Source organism: Aulonocara sp. 'chitande type north' Nkhata Bay, linkage group LG8 (genome assembly GCF_057382095.1).
Source record: "Aulonocara sp. 'chitande type north' Nkhata Bay isolate Kocher_YH1m ecotype deep benthic linkage group LG8, A_spYH_male_GT1.1, whole genome shotgun sequence".
Classification (NCBI taxonomy): Eukaryota; Metazoa; Chordata; class Actinopteri; order Cichliformes; family Cichlidae; genus Aulonocara; species Aulonocara sp. 'chitande type north' Nkhata Bay.
The window spans coordinates 23,593,359-23,610,952 of record NC_141351.1 but is presented as its reverse complement, the minus strand read 5'-3'; the positions used below and the strand labels follow the sequence as shown (position 1 = coordinate 23,610,952).

General features: G+C 40.5%; 1 protein-coding gene across 1 annotated transcript in view; it reads left to right on the top strand.

The window, feature by feature from the left end:
• The window catches only part of LOC147323815 (corticotropin-releasing hormone receptor 1-like), a 97,630-nt gene that overhangs the window by 19,722 nt on the left and 60,314 nt on the right, over nucleotides 1-17,594 (top strand). The gene's annotated exons all lie outside the window — the stretch shown is intronic.

The window sequence follows — 17,594 nt, the reverse complement described above, 5'->3', positions numbered from 1 at the left end:
TGTGGTCGATAAGGTCCAGTGCAGCTACGGAGCCTCTGCTTAAGCTGCAGGGTGTACAGCTGTTTATTCAGGCTTGAGACTGAATCCACGCTCTGCCTGGGTTACAGCGAAAGAGACACAAGTTTGTAGTTTTTTCATTGTTAGTCTTGTTTTCTGTGCTTTACAAAAAGAAAAGGATAAAGAAAGAAAAGTAGCAAAGGGTACAAATGTGCTTAGTTTGAGCAGAATGGAGCCAAACTGTCTTCTTTATTTTTCAAACTAAGCATGTGACTCGCAGCAAACCTAAACTCAATCTATGCACACGTAATATAAGGATCTCTATGGTTTCTACCCTAACCCTGATATATAAATAACTCTTAAGCTCAGTTACAGTGAGTTTTTTTATACCCCGTTGTTTTGTATATTGTCAGTGAGAGCAGATATCACTAATATTATCAGGCGCATAGATCGTAGAAGCCCCACCCACCTGCGTGTCAGCCAATCAGAATAACATTTGCTTAGAGATAAAAAAGAGTTTATTTCACACTGAAGAAGAGTTAGACGGCTCCACCATGGTCCAGTGTGATATAAATAAGGATTACTTTGAACTGTGAATCATGCAAAGCTGCTCTAGCAGAGTCCAAGTATGAAAGCACAGACTGGCACCTTAAAAAGGTTTCCACCATCTGAAACTTGATGCTTTGTGGTTTCAGATGATCTGTAATCAGGGTTAATGCTACTTAAAAGATGGCAGCAGATTTTTAAAAAATGTTTTTAAATGTTTGGCAGATGTTGTTAAAATTTACAGGGTATTTTAGTACATAAATTAAAATAATTAACTACCCAGTTGGTCAAAATGTGACTGAAATCATGCACAAGCCCACTTTGCACTCTTTGTTTTTGATCATTTTTCTAAAAGATTGTTATTTTATTTTTATTTTGTTCAAAGTGTCACTTTGTGTGATTCTAAAGAATGACAATAATAATAATAAAAAGAATTCAATGCATGTAAGAAAATAAGTCATATTTTCCAACCACCAAAAGAAGAAACGAGGTCTGAGTGCGATCACAGTGAAGTATATCTTGGCATGGGAAGGAGCAGTAAGTGGTATTGGGGCAGTAATAAGTGGCTTTAGGTGAGGACGAGGGCCACGGTGAGTCCTGAGCGGGCACTTAAAAGCCTGAGTGGATGTTCTGCTGGCCTCAGATCCAGAGGGAGATTATTCCAGAGTTCAGGTCCACGAGTGCAAAAGTCAGCTTCCCTGTTAGTCTGAGTTACGGGTACAAAAAAAGATCTTGGCTACATTTCAACCGCAGATCAACACCAGTGCCAGAGACTAATCCAGGAAAAGATTTACAGACAAGAAAAAAGGGTCTTAAACTGGAAGTTACAGCAGTGATGTGGATTCTTTTCTCTGCTCCAGTTACAGATAACACAGCGGGTCATGAACCGGACTCAAAAACCACAATATTAAGGCTGCTATGCAGCAAACTTGTCCTCGTCCTGACCCATTTGGATGAGACGATCAGAACAAAACTATATTCAGAGCAGATTACCCAGAGCAGGCAGCCGAATGTGTGTGTGTGTGTGTGTGGCTGATCAACGGCGACAAAAACACTACGCAGAAGTAAATGCGACATGTATTGTGACGCAGGGTTGAACATGTCCCTGCTCTGAATAGCAGCACTTCTATGAATCCAGGGCTGAGGTACCTGACTGGATTTCCAAAATTAGATGGTGACAAATCGCAGAGTTAAGTTGCTGAGCCAGACAGAAGGAGCGGATATGTATGGTTCCTTTCACTGCATCATTTTTATTCATCAAACTGATTATATTAGGCCAGATGAATAAATCGCTGGCAGAAGTCTTAACCCTTTCATTCTCAGTGGCCACTGTAGAGAGTACCTATTCTCTTATATACTGTTATAATTGTGGAAGTTTGTATTAAACAGAAATAATGTCAGAGTATGTAAAAATAGTGAGCCAACCATTCAGGTTTCAAACTGCTTTTCTGCTCGTGGCTCTGTGTGATGTCAGTGAGAGTGGATAGATCATGCAAAGCTACTCTGTGAGAGAACAGAAAACATGCAGCTAGGAATTAGCATAATGTGTGCACTTTAAATACTAATTTTAGATTTTTTTCACACACACACGCACACAAAGAAAGGCTGCAAGAGCTCATGCCAGCAGTCATGATGCATGCTTTTTTGTCCAGCTGGTCATTTTTCTGAGTCCCTACAATGCAAACGCTCGGTTGCAGTCATCCATGGAGCCACAATTAACAAAATAAAGGGAATTCAGCCAAAAACCGTACCAAAGGAGTTGTACCACCTTGTGTGCAGACACACAACAAAACAGAAATTATTGTGATGAGTTCCTGTTGGCTTTTAAAGGAACGAACATTTTAACTGTAAACACGAAAAAATGAGATGTGAGACCAAGACTGGATACACGAGATTCAGCATAGCCCACAGACACAGCCTTTGTTAATTTATCACTTAATTATTCCATATATATAGATATTTGTGGTTGTTTTTGTCAGTAGCTTAAAAAGACTAAATCTACATTTTTATACAAATTTGAGTTGTATAAAAGTGACCTGCTAAAGTTTAAACCCAGCATCAGAATGAGGAAGAAAGGAGATTTAAGTAACTTGATGTGGCTGTGGGTTTGAATGTTTCAGAAAGTGCTGATCTGCAGCACAAAGCAGGGTTTACATAGAAAACATCCACTGAGCAGCAGTTCTCTGGGTGAAAATGTCAGAGGTCAGAGAAGAATGGCCAGTTGGCTTCGAGGTGATAGGAAGGCAAGAGTAAGTCACATACCCACTTGTTACAGCCACGGTATGCAGAAGAGCATCATGTTAAACCCTACAGCAGCAGAAGACCACACCGGTTACCACTTATGTCAGCTAAAAACAGGAAACTGAGGGTACATTTCACACAGGCTAACAAAAAAATAGATAAGAGATGACTGGAAAATGTAGGCTGGCATCATAAACAACATCAAAGCACAGATCCTTAATGATTCAGGCTGCTGGCTGGTGCAATGATGTGTGGGGACAAGTCTCTGAGCATCATTTAAACGCCGCAGCCTACCTGAGTATTGTTGTTGACCATGTCCACAGTATACCCATCTAATGATGGCTGCTTCCAGCAGGATGTCACAAAGCAGAGATATTCTCAAAGCGAGTTCGTTGTACTGAAATGGGCTCCGCAGTCTCAGATCTCAATCCAGCAGAGCGCCTTTGGGATGTGGTGGAACGGAGCTTTGCCTGACGGATGTGCAGCCAACAAATCCGCAGCAACTGTGTGATGCTGTCATGTCAATATGGACCGAAATCTCTGAAGAATATTTCCAACGCGTGTGCCACAAAGAACCGAGGTGGTTCAGTTACTAGTGTGCTTGTACCTGAAGCAGTGGCTGGTGATGTATTTGTCATCTGAGGCATGGCTGGATATTTAGAAATCTACCACAGCCAACTGTTTTGGATGAATACTGAAATAATGAGAACGGCGGCTGTTTTGTAACAGGTTTTTTTCTCATCATCTTTGTGCAGGTCGCACTGTGACCAGGAAAGATTTTTATAGGTCCATCTTATATAAAACTCTTTTTTTTCACCCTTTTTCCTCTGACTGTATTTACCATGTGCTGCTGATCAGATGGCATCATGGTCCATTTCCTACAGCCTACATGACATTTGAGCTACATCCAGATGATGTCGCGTAACCTGTAAATCATATACATGTTATGTTCTGTCCCAGGTTGATGTGTTTGGCCTGATTGCAGAGGTGACTGATGCACTGCATCTGCACCATATCGAGACCCGTTTGCCTTAAGGCGCTCGTGTCACTTTATTACACGTCACGCTGTTCAAGATGGCTCTAATAAAATCTTGGTCTCCATCTTTGTCAGACACAAAATTAATTCAAACCTGTGAGATTGTGAAAAGTGGAGCAATGCTCCAAACATGACGAGTTTTTATCATGTTTTGAAATCTGATGCTTGACATTGCCTCCATCATATACAGTTGAGGTCAGAAGTTTACGTATGCTCACTTTGGGCGTGAACGTCATGCTAATCTCTTTGAGCTGTTGTTTTTGACTGTGTCTGCAGTAATGACTGTACCTCAGATAAAGGTTTTTAACAATCTTTTATTAGTCACTGACTCAGGAGACTCGGCTGTGCTTTTGCATTTGGATCTGACAGCTGCCTTTGATACTGCTGACCACAACATCTTGATCTCGCGACTTGAGCATTGGCGGATCAAGGCCATTAGAGTGGTTCAGGTCCTGTCTGACAGGACTTTCTCTGTGAGCTTTGGAGATTTTATCTCTTCTTTAGCTCCCCTTACTTGTGGTGTTCCCCAGGGATCTATACTGGGACCAATTTGATTTTCTATTTATATGCTGATAGAAAATATAACATTTCTATCCATCTATACACCGATGACACTCAGATCTCTCTTCAACTGAAGAGACACTGTTGTGCTCCCTTACTTCAGTGTCTCGGTGAACTTAAAGCCTTCATGGCCTCTAACTTCCTTAACTTTAATGGGAACAAAACTGAAGTGATAATTTTTGGACCAAATGGCAATTCCAGCACTTCTCATTTTAACCTTACCTTTTACCTTTTAACCTTCTCATTTTAGCAGTCTTGAGCCATTTATTAAGTCGCACACCAAAGATTTGGGGGTTATATTTAACAGCAATTACAAACTGAGGCTTTTATCTAAGGTGAAATCATTTTTATCTTTTAAAAACTGTGAACGGGCGATCCATGCTTTTATTACATATCAGCCAGACTATTGTAACTCCTTATATGTTGGAGTTAGTCGGACCTGCGTTTATTCAGCACTTTCTCTCATCCACAGAAGCCAAAATATATGCATATACTCGCTTAAACCTTTTAATGAGAGCTGAAAAGTTCTACAATGTGTTTTAACTTGATAAGGCCAAGGCCTTTTAACCTTTCGTTAGTCATGATGATTGGCTACAGCTAGTAGTTCTCTTTATAAGATAAAAAGGATTTGTTTGACAGCGCACACTCCTCTGACCAACTTAGTCAGGAACTTAGTGAAGATCTAAGAAGGGGAATAGATTTGTAAAAGTTACGAAGGTCTCTCTGAGCCATTTCTTGACAACCTTGGATTCCAAGATCATCAGATCAAATAACTGTAAACGGTCATCTTCAACTGTTTAGGATTTGTGGGAATAACCCAAGAACCACCAAGGCTCAAGCCTGCAATGAACTGGAAACTGTCAGAGAATGGGTGTATAGCACAAGCACAATGCAGGTCATAATATTTGTAAGATAATCCATTAAATAATGCTTCCCAAAGGTGTAACACCACAGACGGGCCCAGGTATACCAGCGTAGCTGCCCGTGTCGTCACCTGTCATACACCTGTCTGATTCTGCTGTAAAACTGAACTTTTAACATGAGAGCCTGTAGGTGTGACTCAATTTTGGAGACAGCCTCAAGTGGCCATTAAAGGAACTGCAGATTAATACAGTCTATGGTTTTACAACACATCGTCATCCCAACACCTAACATATCGACACTATGTGACAAATCGTCAGTATGTTACGCGTTGGAAATGATAACTCTGGGTTTTAGGAATGAACTTCAGTAAATCCAATCCTTCTTTTGCCTTCAACCCCAATTGTTTACCTGCATGCAACAAATTCCTGCTTAAACATCACTGTGCAATAACCCACGAGCTACGAATTAAAACCACAAAACTCTTGTCTATTTCTACAGATGCTGCATTTTCAAATGCAGATTCGTGTTATTGGAGCTTATAACAGCTCCAACCAAGATTATTATAGCTAAAACCAGGACTACACTTCAATATAACAGCTTACCTAATAACATTTTCTACTTGTACTACACTAAAATGTGGCATTAATGTGCACACAAAACAACAGATGTGAGATTGGTGTTTTGAAAAATTGTGTTTGTGTAATATGCATGTCCTCTTTCATGTAGCCTGAGAGCTTCATAAACAGGTACAAACCGCAGACAGATGTCACCAGCTGGTTTATGCAGTCTCATTATGAAGCCTCGAGCTGAGTGTGAAACACACATATGCACCGTGTAATTCCCATTTCTGACTGAATCACTGAATTCTTACCCAAATTTCCAAATGGACTTTTTTCCCTGAGTATAATCCAAAGTGAGTTACTGAGCCGAGGCCAAATCGAAGGTCCGCTTTTCTCAGTCACTTTTACAGCCCTGGAAGTCTTTTGCAACCACAGAATGCAGCTTTTCAACACGTCCTTATCTTTCAAACTATCTGTGGGACAAAAACCGAACAATAAATCATGTTTCACACTGATGATTGCTTTATGCATTTTCTATGAAAAAAAAGATAATTTAGTGTCTATCTCACTGCTGTCTGGACTACTATAACATTTCAACACACTTAACCCCATCTCGTTTAGTGTGACCTGTTGAAATAATCTAGCCTCATTTCTACGTGGAAGAAGAAGATGAAAAGATGTAAAATTAAATGTAATGAGTGGGAGCGGATGGGGGGGTCACGTCTGAAGATCAAAAAGAGCTGAATGCACTTTGGTTAACCTTCCTGCTGAGACTCGGCAGCTATGTGGAGTGATCAGCACGTTCTAATCATTACAAGCCCTTCACTATCTCTGATGTTCTCTCAGATGATTACAGCATGTTGTCAAACATATGCACGGAGGGGATGGCAGACGTCCGGCGGGGGTGTTGTCCAGCCCGCTCAGCCGCTGAGTTTGACAGGTGCCGTGGGCGCTGCGTGCCCTCCTCTCGGCTTAGAATAACTATCTTTGTTGTAGCCCGTCTTGCCCCACCCGGAAACCCCTTCAACATTTGTAGCCGAGCTTGACTTTCCCCTAATGGTCCCCAGAGGGAGGCCGGTGGATTTTAATATGTATGTGAGGAGCAGCTTGTGTGGCTTTATGTGGATGCTCATTTGGCTGTCTTGCTATAAGATGTCGGGTTTTGTCAGTTAAGAAAAATGAAGAGGAAAAGGAAGGCGGAGGGAGAGGAGGAGGCGGAGATGTTATTTAGAGCAGCGCTGGCAGTTGGTGGCAGTCGGGTGGCAAAGCCCTCTGCCCCGACTCATCCTCCTGCTCACTCACAAGAAAAACATCTTTTTGTTGAATGGGCTCGAGCTGGGCGGGGCGTTCATTAAATTTGAATTTATGAATGCATACGTGTGTCTGTGGAGGGGGTGACATCAAAGATAGAAAAGACAAAAGGGACGTGATGTGCATACATGTTTTCTTTACTCTCAAGTGGTCTTACACGCACTAAGACATGGAAAGTAAATTATTCTTCTCTCTGCAGAGCTTGTTTCAAAGCAGCCTGTGCAGTCCTCTGAAAACCCTCGAGGTGATTCGTTCCTCTGAGCCAGGATACACAGCCAGCGTGAAAACTGGCATCGGTTACCTTCAATAACAGGCAGTCTGTAATTTTCCATTTTGGCCGACTCGAATGTGTTTTATTTATGATAAAAATGAGGTGGCGGCAGACTTTTTCCAGCGTGTTTTCAGGTACAGCTGCTCACCTGAATACTGTGTGGATTATTTCAGAGTAGGCATGTTGGGAGATTGTGGAAAGTTTAATCGATGTAGCTGCTGTGTGTTTGTTTCGGAAACGGTCTCACTTCTGGATTTATGAGTTGTTTGGGGAGAGATTTGTTTTGGTGGAGAGACTCAGGATTAGTTCCTCTTTTACTAGAGGAGGAGGGTGTATTATGATCCATTTAAAAGTACAAAAACCACAAAAACCTCACTGTAAAAACGCTCTGCCTGAAGTAAAAACATCGTTTGGCCTTATATAAGTATGGAAATAGGTTTGTGTGTTATTACTGTGTGACATATGCAATAATGTGTAAGCAGGCATAGCTTTTAGCTGTTTTATAAGCAGAAAAATCACTTTTGGTAATGAATTCATCTTCGTCTTGTGACTTTTTTCATTGTAACAATTCGACCCTTAAAATGATGTAAGTGAAAGAACATTTAAGTAAAGCAGGAATAGATTTTTTAAAATAAATCTAATTATTTGTGGTGATTTATTTTCTGCAATACTATGAGGAAGTTTATGAATAACAAGCTTGTTACACACTCTTGTACTGTGTGTGCAAACTGGGAATATATGAGTAAATATAACTAGTGACTAAACATGGTCACATCCTCCACCTTTTACTCCAACACATGGTTGTGCGTGAGAGGTTGTAATTATGATGCATAGTTTGCAAATGGCTTTTAACACCTAAGTGTCTATTTTTGTTTTGGGATCCTCCCTGTACCTTTCAGCATACAGGTTGCCTGCTGAGCTATTCCCACACCCAAAACAATCATTCCTTTATTTAATGTAAAAATGATACCTTCACAGAGTTGTCCTGTCAGGGTTTCACATGAGAGAGAAACATGAAGGTGCAACTCCCCACTAGCAATTTATTTGACTTCGGACATGAGCTGTGCCCAAAACAACAAACAAAAAGGTTTCTAATGTTCCCTAAGCTTCCCTATTAAAACAAAAGCAAATAAAAGACAATTTTCTAACCTATGCTCCAAAAACATGAGAAAAAGGGTCAACAAAAAAAGGGCTTCTCAATCTGCTGCTCACTATATACAGTGAATACCAAAATTACAAGCAATGTTTAAACAACTATATACAAAGGCGCTCTTAACTCACACAGGGTATCTCAGTAACTGACGGCTCACACAGTCCAAAACACTACAGCTCAGGTTTTACACAGAAAAAGCTCAAAAACATGGCCAATGAGCTGGCACTTTGTTGGTGGTGGAGGAATCAAGGAGAGGGCGAGGTGGCTGTCTGCTGGAGGTTAAGTACTGGGGGTGATCAACCAACTATCCAATCCCAGGACAGGAACAAACTCCACCCAACGACTCAGCAGGCACACCCAGGTGTCCACCCCTGAGAGAGAGAAAAGGGAAAACCTACAGCCATCCTCTGGTGGGAGGAGTCACGCATAAATCACAAACACTGAATCATAACAGTTTGCAGTGCAGTAAAAATGAGTGCAAAGTGCAGGCTTTTATTTTTTGCCCTGATAATGCCCATTTAGTGATACTTGACACAATTTTGAGTTTATTTATTTTTATGCATGTGAATGTAGAATATGGGTAGCATTCATTCATTTTTAGTACAATTATTCTAAATGTTAAATGATAAATTTCAGTCGAATAAAGTATTTAATTTTTTGGTTTTCAAAGAAATATATACTTTTTTAGGAATATTGTACATGTATTCAAATTGTTAGATATTTAAAGGGTTATAAACTGTAAAGTACCTAAAAATTCTAGGATATTTTATTTATATAACACTAAATATCAGTCACCTCAAGGTGCTACAGTAATAGAGTGATATTTAGATTCCATGTATATCTTCCCTATTTCCCTATGTGTTGTGTTGTCATTCCAAACAATGGCAGCAGGAAATAGTTCTATATCACCTTATTACAATTCTTCAGTAATTTAAAAAAAATACCTTCTCTGTAATTTGTTTTTTTGAAGGAAACCTAAATATTAACACAACAGCTGAGCGAAGCGCACTCAGCAGTGGGGTGCCACAGGGTTCTATGCTCGGCCCCTTTTTGTTTTTAAACAAAACTAAAGCACCATCATTCTCCCTGTTCATTCCTTAAAGTCCATTTTTGTGAACAACACATTTATACACAGGCTTTGACTCTTCTTCAGTCTGACCTCTAATTATCTCTTCGTAATCACAGACTTGTTTTAAAGGTAGGCAAGACCAAGTACACGATGCCAGCGACAGCTCCCCCATTAAAATCACGGTATCTCCACAGTACTGAGTCATATAAAGCAAACTGTTATTTGTGATTCATATTCAACATTAGGCTGAAAAACAAAAGTTTTTAAAGTCTTGCACATAATCAAAGGTTGTTTGTTCTTTTTCAAGTATAAAACCTTTCTGCTGCACGTCGCAGCACTTTCCGATTTAACACTAACAGCTTGATAAAAAGATCTTAAGCTATTCATTTCTAAAGTTTTAGCTTTCAGTTTCCAATCTACCTCACATCAAGTGTCTGCTTAACCTTGGATGCTGCTTATGTACGTAAAAACCTTGGCAGAGCTGTTCTTTCCCTGCAAAGTAGAGTCCTTCACACCTTGTTTTTCCCTTTTTTATTTGATGTTTTCTATGCCACTCTTCACTGTTTTTATTATTACGACCTCGCATTAATGGTGTTTGATGATGGTTTCTTTGTCTGATTATTATGCTTTCGTCTTCTCTGCACTCTGAAAATGTGATCTCAGACTACCTGATTAAACAAAGATTTAATATGAATAATAACATGGTAATATCTTACTGTAGCCGCAGAGGCTCTGAGCTGCGTGCACACCAGCACGGGCATCATGTTACTTCTGAGATTTTTGCAGTTTGTTTTGCTCTACAGCAGCACAGAAAACACAGTAGTTTGCTCTCAATTAATGCAAATAATATGTTCTTTTCTACCCTGCTGATGCTCGCTTTAATTAGACCCCTTCTCCAAATGCACAGAGGAGGAAGATGCTTCTTAGCTGCAGCCATTGATCTGCTAAGCCAGTGTGACTAAATTTGGGTCAGCATATTTGCCTGTGTAGTGGTGTGCAATTACGCCAACATTTCTGCTCTGTTATGCGTTTTCACCCGCAGAGAGGGCACGCTCTGGGTGTTTGTTACCGAGCTGCGTGTTTGTTTGGCCTGCGGTGTATGGAAATAAGATGAAAAGAGGATCATTTGGCCCCCGGGCGTGGAGGGATACCTAAAGCTCCTGTTTCCACTGGGAGGATTTATCACCTGGCTCAACCCATATCACTGTTTTTAACTCCCATTCAAACAACAATAGGAGGTCAGTGAGAAAACACAGAGCTGATATGTACGATGCACTTTACATCTCTTCAAGCGCTCAAATCGACTGTGAGCTTTCTAAGATGCTCCAGAGACGGACCTGTCCGCTGTTATTATAACTGCTGGCAAATCTCCAGTTTGGCTGAGGCCTCTGTGTGAAGTCAGCAGTTATTTCAGGACCTTGAGCTCGTGACCCGTGCAAAAGGCATTTTACGATTCTGTTGATGGCTCCCAACCCTTTGAAGACTGCAGGAGAATGTTAATAAAGTGGTGCTGCAGCAGTCTCAGTAATGTGACCGCTGTAAAAGAAATGAGAGGAACAACAAGGGTCTCATATTATCTTTAGTGTTTTTCACTAGTTTTTGTTTTTTAATGTTATTTTTAATTGAGTTTGAAGGGAGCAATTCAGTTTAGTTTTTATTAAATTTACTGTTTGCTTTATTTGGGTTTTACTATAATGTGGGGGTGTTTATCAGGGGCAACATTTAAGGAGTTGTAAGTGTGTAAGGTTAAAGCAAGATTTGGCAGGTGAAGGAATCCCATGATCCAGTGTAGCAGCACGGAGGGAACAATGAGACTAACTACCAGATTGATTTTTGTTTTCCTCTTTTTGACAAGCTCTGATCAGCTTACCTGACATTTACTGCTCGTTCTGGATTTGGCTAACTGCATCCTACAATATATAAGCAGATGTTACGTGATCTGCAGTGGCTGCTTTCCAACCCGTGGCCAGTACAAAGCTAGCATAAAGGTGAAATTTGGCAAGTGAAGCTAAAGAGCATCATCTGCTTAAATTCAATCCCTTGTGAGGACAGTGAGCACGGATACCACATGCTGCCCATCACAAGGCTATGCTCCATTACTCCATTCTCATCCTTCCTGTTAAAAGGGAGATTTTACTTCCCACTATCGCCAATTTCTTATTCATTTTGGTTTGCCTGATCATTGGGGTTTTCTCTCTTATTGTAGGGTCTTTACCTTAAAATATAAAACGCCTTGAGGCAACTAATGTTGTGTAATTTTGTGCCATATGAATGCGCCACTTTGTCACATTCATGCATTAAGCTGTACCTCTGGACCATTTTTTTTTACTGCTCATGTCTTTTGGAGCACTGAATTTGATCGTCCAATATGTCTGCACTCTGCTAAGTGAAATTCTGCTACTTAAGCACTTAATGAAAGGTATCTGTGTCTTGCCTATACAAGCAGATGATACATGAGCTCTCATGGCTGCTGTCCAATGCTGAACTAGTTGAAAGCTAAAAAAGTGACACATAAAGAGCATCATCTGCTTTGCTGCCCTTGAACCGATCTTCAGCAAGCAGCCTGCCCAGCCAACATAGTGCATTGCTGTAAACATTACCATAGTACTGATTTTGTAACATAGCTGTTGGATTTATTACAGTGTTTATGAAATGTCACTTGCTGAGCCGTCCTTACCTTTGAACACGATCTCTTCTCTTCCTGGCACATTTCTCCATGTCTGAGAGTGAAGTGAAGTTCACACATTTACATTTTTTTCTCCCTGGAAAATAAATCAACTTTACAGATCCTGTGCCAGAATGGCAACGAGCCAGGTTCTGTGTTTGGTGGTTTCTGTTGAGCTGTTAGAAACGTTGCATTTGAAAATGACCTGCTACCTTCTGTAGCACCGAGCCCCTCAAACTTTAGAGGGTGGCTGCTGCCTTGCTTCCCAAGAAGCTAATACTTTTCTACTTAATAACAAAGGTTATAACTTTTACTTAAGTTTACAAAGCAGTAGTTCGCTATTTTGCAAAACCCTTACTTAACACAAAACAACCTCCTCTCCAGCATCATTTTTCATATAATACATCAGCATCATGGACACGAATGTTGGAGTTTTTTTTTCTTTCTCTTGGCTACATGTTTAAAAAAACGTCTTTAAGCCCCAGTTATAAGTTTTACGGTGCAAAGAAGACAACCTCATCATGTATCAAGGTCTCCTCACACACTCACAGTGTTGAACACATTGACAACAACTGTATTTTAAAAGCAAACTACTGTTTCGGTTATTTTCAGTCATTATTTCTGCTGTTAGTCTAGTTCTAGTTCAAATGAACGCGCTGACTGCACAGTATGTGTGTGGCAGACTGCAAATTTAATGAAGTGAGAAAAAGATCTGTCCAAGGAGCCACAAAAACTGGGCTCCGTCTTGACGTTACCACACAAGTACATTTTCTTTGTGGAAACAATCCCTGTGTTGTAACAGTAGTTTAACATTTTGGGAAATCCACTCATTCGCGTTCTGAAGAATTAGATGAAAGCTCGGTATGAATCTCACCTCTGTTTGTTGAGCGCGAGGCTGAAATCAGGGTATAATTAGCCCAGAGACTGTAAACAGGAGGAAACAGCCAGCCTCAATCTGTCAAAGTGAAAAAATACACCAATAAAGCTCGAGCTCATTAGGCTCCCAGTGACACTGTGACCTTTGTGCTTTCACTACGCTCCGTAGCAGGCGAGGGATGTCAGTGAGATCAATGAATCCATAAATAAAAACGCAGCCAATTCCTTCCTGTTGGGCTAATATGGATTTTGGGTTGCGGACTTCTTCTGTGAGTTTACCGGACGCTTGTCCATTTTAAAGTGAATCCCCAATTAGGAAATAGCTAATGACTTACAGGAGTCACCTGACGTGAAGCATCGCTCAGTCAGGCTTCAGCGCTTGAAGCGACGAGGAAACCTTTCCTGTTTCAGTTTGACTTTTAATGTAAAATTCTGCAGCATTTTGTGAACCCAGAAAACATTATTATCTCTCTCGGTGCTGTTTTCACGAGCATTTAAGAAAATCACATGGCTCAGGTTTTGATTTTTGTCTCTGATACCAAACACAAATTCTCATTTTTGCCTTAAAGCTGAAGTGAGGCCAAATGAAAGAGCTGAAATGTGTTAATTATTGAGCTTTAGAGGTTCTGCCATGTGTGTTTTCTCACTGCGGTCACAGCCCAGTTAGCAGCTTTGAGGAGTGAAACATTTTCCTCTCACATATCTGAGCCCATAAGGAAACAGGCTTAGTGCGTCTGCTGGAAACAACCAACAACAATACTGCTGCCTCTGTGTAGTGTGGGCGTTAAATCCTCCTTCATTTGCTTCGGCTTTTGAACTCGCTCATGCACACTGACAGCAAACTATGTCGGAAATAATGACACAGATGCATAGAAATACTTCTTTGTCATATAATAGTAGTGTGTGTGTATATAGATGTGGTCTATTTTTATAGTAGTTTAGCAGTATATCAGATACATCACCAGCAATCCCTCTGTGATGTAGTGCCTGACATGCTGTGTGTGTTTCAATAAGCCTTTTAAGTTAAACATTAAAGTGGGAATGATCAATAAGTGACAATGTGAAAACAACTTGCAAACCCCCCTCCCGGCTTAATGTTTGGCTTCTTTTATTTACTATTTTGGTTCGTTTCCTGCAGATAAAAGCAAAAAAGCTCATCCTTAGAGTTAGGATAAGGAGCTCAGTCATTCAGGGGGAGCTCAGAGTAGAGCCGCTGCTCCTCCACATAGAAAGGAGCCAGCTGAGGTGGTTTAGACGTCTAATCAAGACGCTTCCTGGACGCCTCCCAGGTGAGGCATGTCTGACCAGAAGGAGACACTGGGGCTGGATCTGGACCTGCTGGAGAGATTATGTCTCTGGGGTGGCTTGGGAACACCACAGTGTCCTCCCAGAAACTGGAGGTGGTCTCGGGAGAGGGAGGTGTGGCGATCCAAAACTTTGTCTTCCTGTCACATAATAAAATGCCACCTGCGCCTCCCCGTTATGTCCAAGGTGTCTTTTTGTGTCAGTGCTTTGATTCAGTAGCAACTGCAGAGCCTGTGTTAGGAGATCAGAGAGACGGCGGATGGTAAAAGTCACACTCACAGACGTAGTTCATATCCATTTGTGTCCTGTGTGTTTTGCACTTTGCTCTGATTGATTTCCTTCTTTTTTAAGTGCCTAGATTTGGGTACGTAGCTCAGCTCCTTGATTAGGTTTGGAAGAAGTTTGCAGGTGCAGTAAAAGACGCATTTTCTGCTGAGTCAGCTGCTCCTGTGACAGCGACTGAGGAACTGAAATAAAGTCAGGAGAGCAGAAAGAAAAGGAAGAATGGATGTGAGGCCCTCAAATTGCATTTGGAAGCTTCAGTCAGGAAAAAACAATTTAATAAATGTTTGGCTGCAAACAGGAGAAGAACAGCGGTGAGCACACTGGAGCAACCATCTTGGCACCACCACCTTACAAAATCAAGCCCTCATTTAAATTAATTGGGAAAGAACTACAACTTTTATTTTGATAGTCACCATGTAGTATGATTATTTTTTATTGCTTCAGATTTTTGGTGGCTTTGCCCCAAAATATGATTTCAAAAAGCTTTTCTCTGCAGGTGATACTTCTGCATCACATGCTCTCAGTTTTATACCATCACAGTTTCATGAAGGACTCAAACCACAAACTCATCACAGCACTGAAATCCACACGCTAGCTATGATGTGGATACAACGAGTGTAGAAAAACAGCAAGTTCACTCATTCTTAGATTGTACGTTTCCCAGTTCAGCCTTTGATCCGATGTTAGTTTTATCTAAAAAGAGCCAAGCAGCTAATTTAGTTCTGTGCAGATATCACAAACACATCCATCATAACGTTTTTACCTACTTTATTCATCCACATAACACAGCAAACATAAAAAGTGCCAGATGTGCACAAAAATTCAGACATACATTCTTAAATCAGTCCTCAACTCCAGTTCTTGCTTACAAAGAGCGAAAACAAACCTCCCTCTATTGTATATATAATTCAAGTTTAATGTATTATTATTACCAACACGCACACAAAAACACCACCATAATAGCATCATTTTAAAAAATGTCTCTATAACATACGCACATAATGAGCCAGTGGCTCGTGCACATTTGCTTAACATGCAGCCTCAGTATGAGACTGCGAGGAGACACAAATCTATGAGAGGGTTTTGTCAGGAAAGGGCAATCAATGCAAATATTGTGAATGGAGGAGCAGCTGCAGAGAAGGTGTCTATATACATATATTGAACTTTATGCACTTCAAAATCCAAGAGAAGGTCTGCAAACATAATTTCTTTCTACAAGTTAAAAACAAAAAGGTCAGCATGATGTCATCAGGGGTGAAGTAAGGGGGTGGAGTCTTGTGATTCTGCTGTGCTGCTGTTTATTTCACAAAAATCCAAATTTGGTCCTTTTTCTTATTTTTAATATTCGTAAACCAAAACTATTCCAGGTTTCGAGGCATTAACTGTCTCCTTCTTCTCGCACGTGTCAGAGAAACATTCAAAAACAAATCAAAGAGTTTATTCATTCTGTGTGACGGGGAAATATTTGCCAGTTGTGTATTTCAGCTTCTCGCACTTGCACACTGAAACAACACAAATTTTCCTATAAACGTACCATATTAACAGTGCCGGGCATTAAATCCACCATAATGTGCCTCCGTAGTAAAGCTCCCCTCACCTCTTCTCATGCAACTTGTCGAGCGATGCCAAGAAATTATCCCGAGCTACTTAATTCCCTTATTACATAAGAAATGCCTCCTGTGTTACTGAGGTTTAACAGTCATAAATCACTGTGTGGTCCAGTGCCAGAAAGAATTCATTTCAAGGTCATGCTGCTTAATTTGAAAGCTCCACCATTTCTACCTTTAATCTCTTGGCTCTGCATGAAGGTGATGTCTCAGTGCGGTCGGGTTTTCTTTCTGCTTTTACACACTTGCTTTGTAAATCTTTGTTTTTGTTAATGTGCATTGTTTTTTTTCACAAAGTGACTTTATTGCTTTGACTTTAATAAATTCAGATTATGTGTGACCAAGTGCCCCGGAGGAAAGTTGTGCACTCATGCAGTGCCATGTAAAGAAGCTTTGTTATAAAAGAAAATGTGTCTTCAATGAGAAGATTTTGTTTGGCTGTGCAGTGAAAACGTGCAAAAAAAGCAAAAAAACTGATTTTTACAAGAATGAAAACACTGATAACCTGTTGTTTATGTGTCCACATCTCAGTAAAGGCTTACTTAAAATTTTAAAAACTATGAATTATGTGCATGGTCAGTCCATTAGGCAACTTTGTCGGTCTTAACTTTTGACATTGACGTAATCGTCCACAGACAGATTTTAAAGCTCTCTAGGATATTGCATTTGGGGTTTAGGGAATATCACAAGCTAGGTAATCTTGATTGGGGATGACAGTCCCTTTACACTGTCAACATCCTATTTTTAACCAGGTCATTGCACATTGTTGCCCTCAGGCAACCCAATCCGATTTTATCTCTTCCCCTCCCTGGACATTTATGATTATTAAAACATGCATTTAGGATTATCAGCCTCCATCTCAGGTGTCCGCATGCACACTGACGGGAACGCGTTTGATGTTTGTTATTTCTGTTTGCCTTCATCTTTCATCTTTTTAGCTTATCTTGAGGATGGAGCTGATAGAGGGGGTGAAAAATAAAGCTTATGCTTATGTGCTTAAGACTGCAGTTCCTCTAATGGCCACTTGAGGCTTGCTGTGAAAGCAGGTTAGTGGCTTGTAATCACATGGGTGAGGGTCAAATTGAGAGGTGTGCCTACCTGTAGTTTTCTTTATCCCTGCTCTGCTAAAAGTGGGATTTAGTATTTTAGTAGTAAAATCTAGTGTAGCAGAGCAAAGGAAAATGAATGAGCTCAAATAACTAAATATTAAATAAATACGATGTGATTTGTTTCATAAGTTCCAGTAA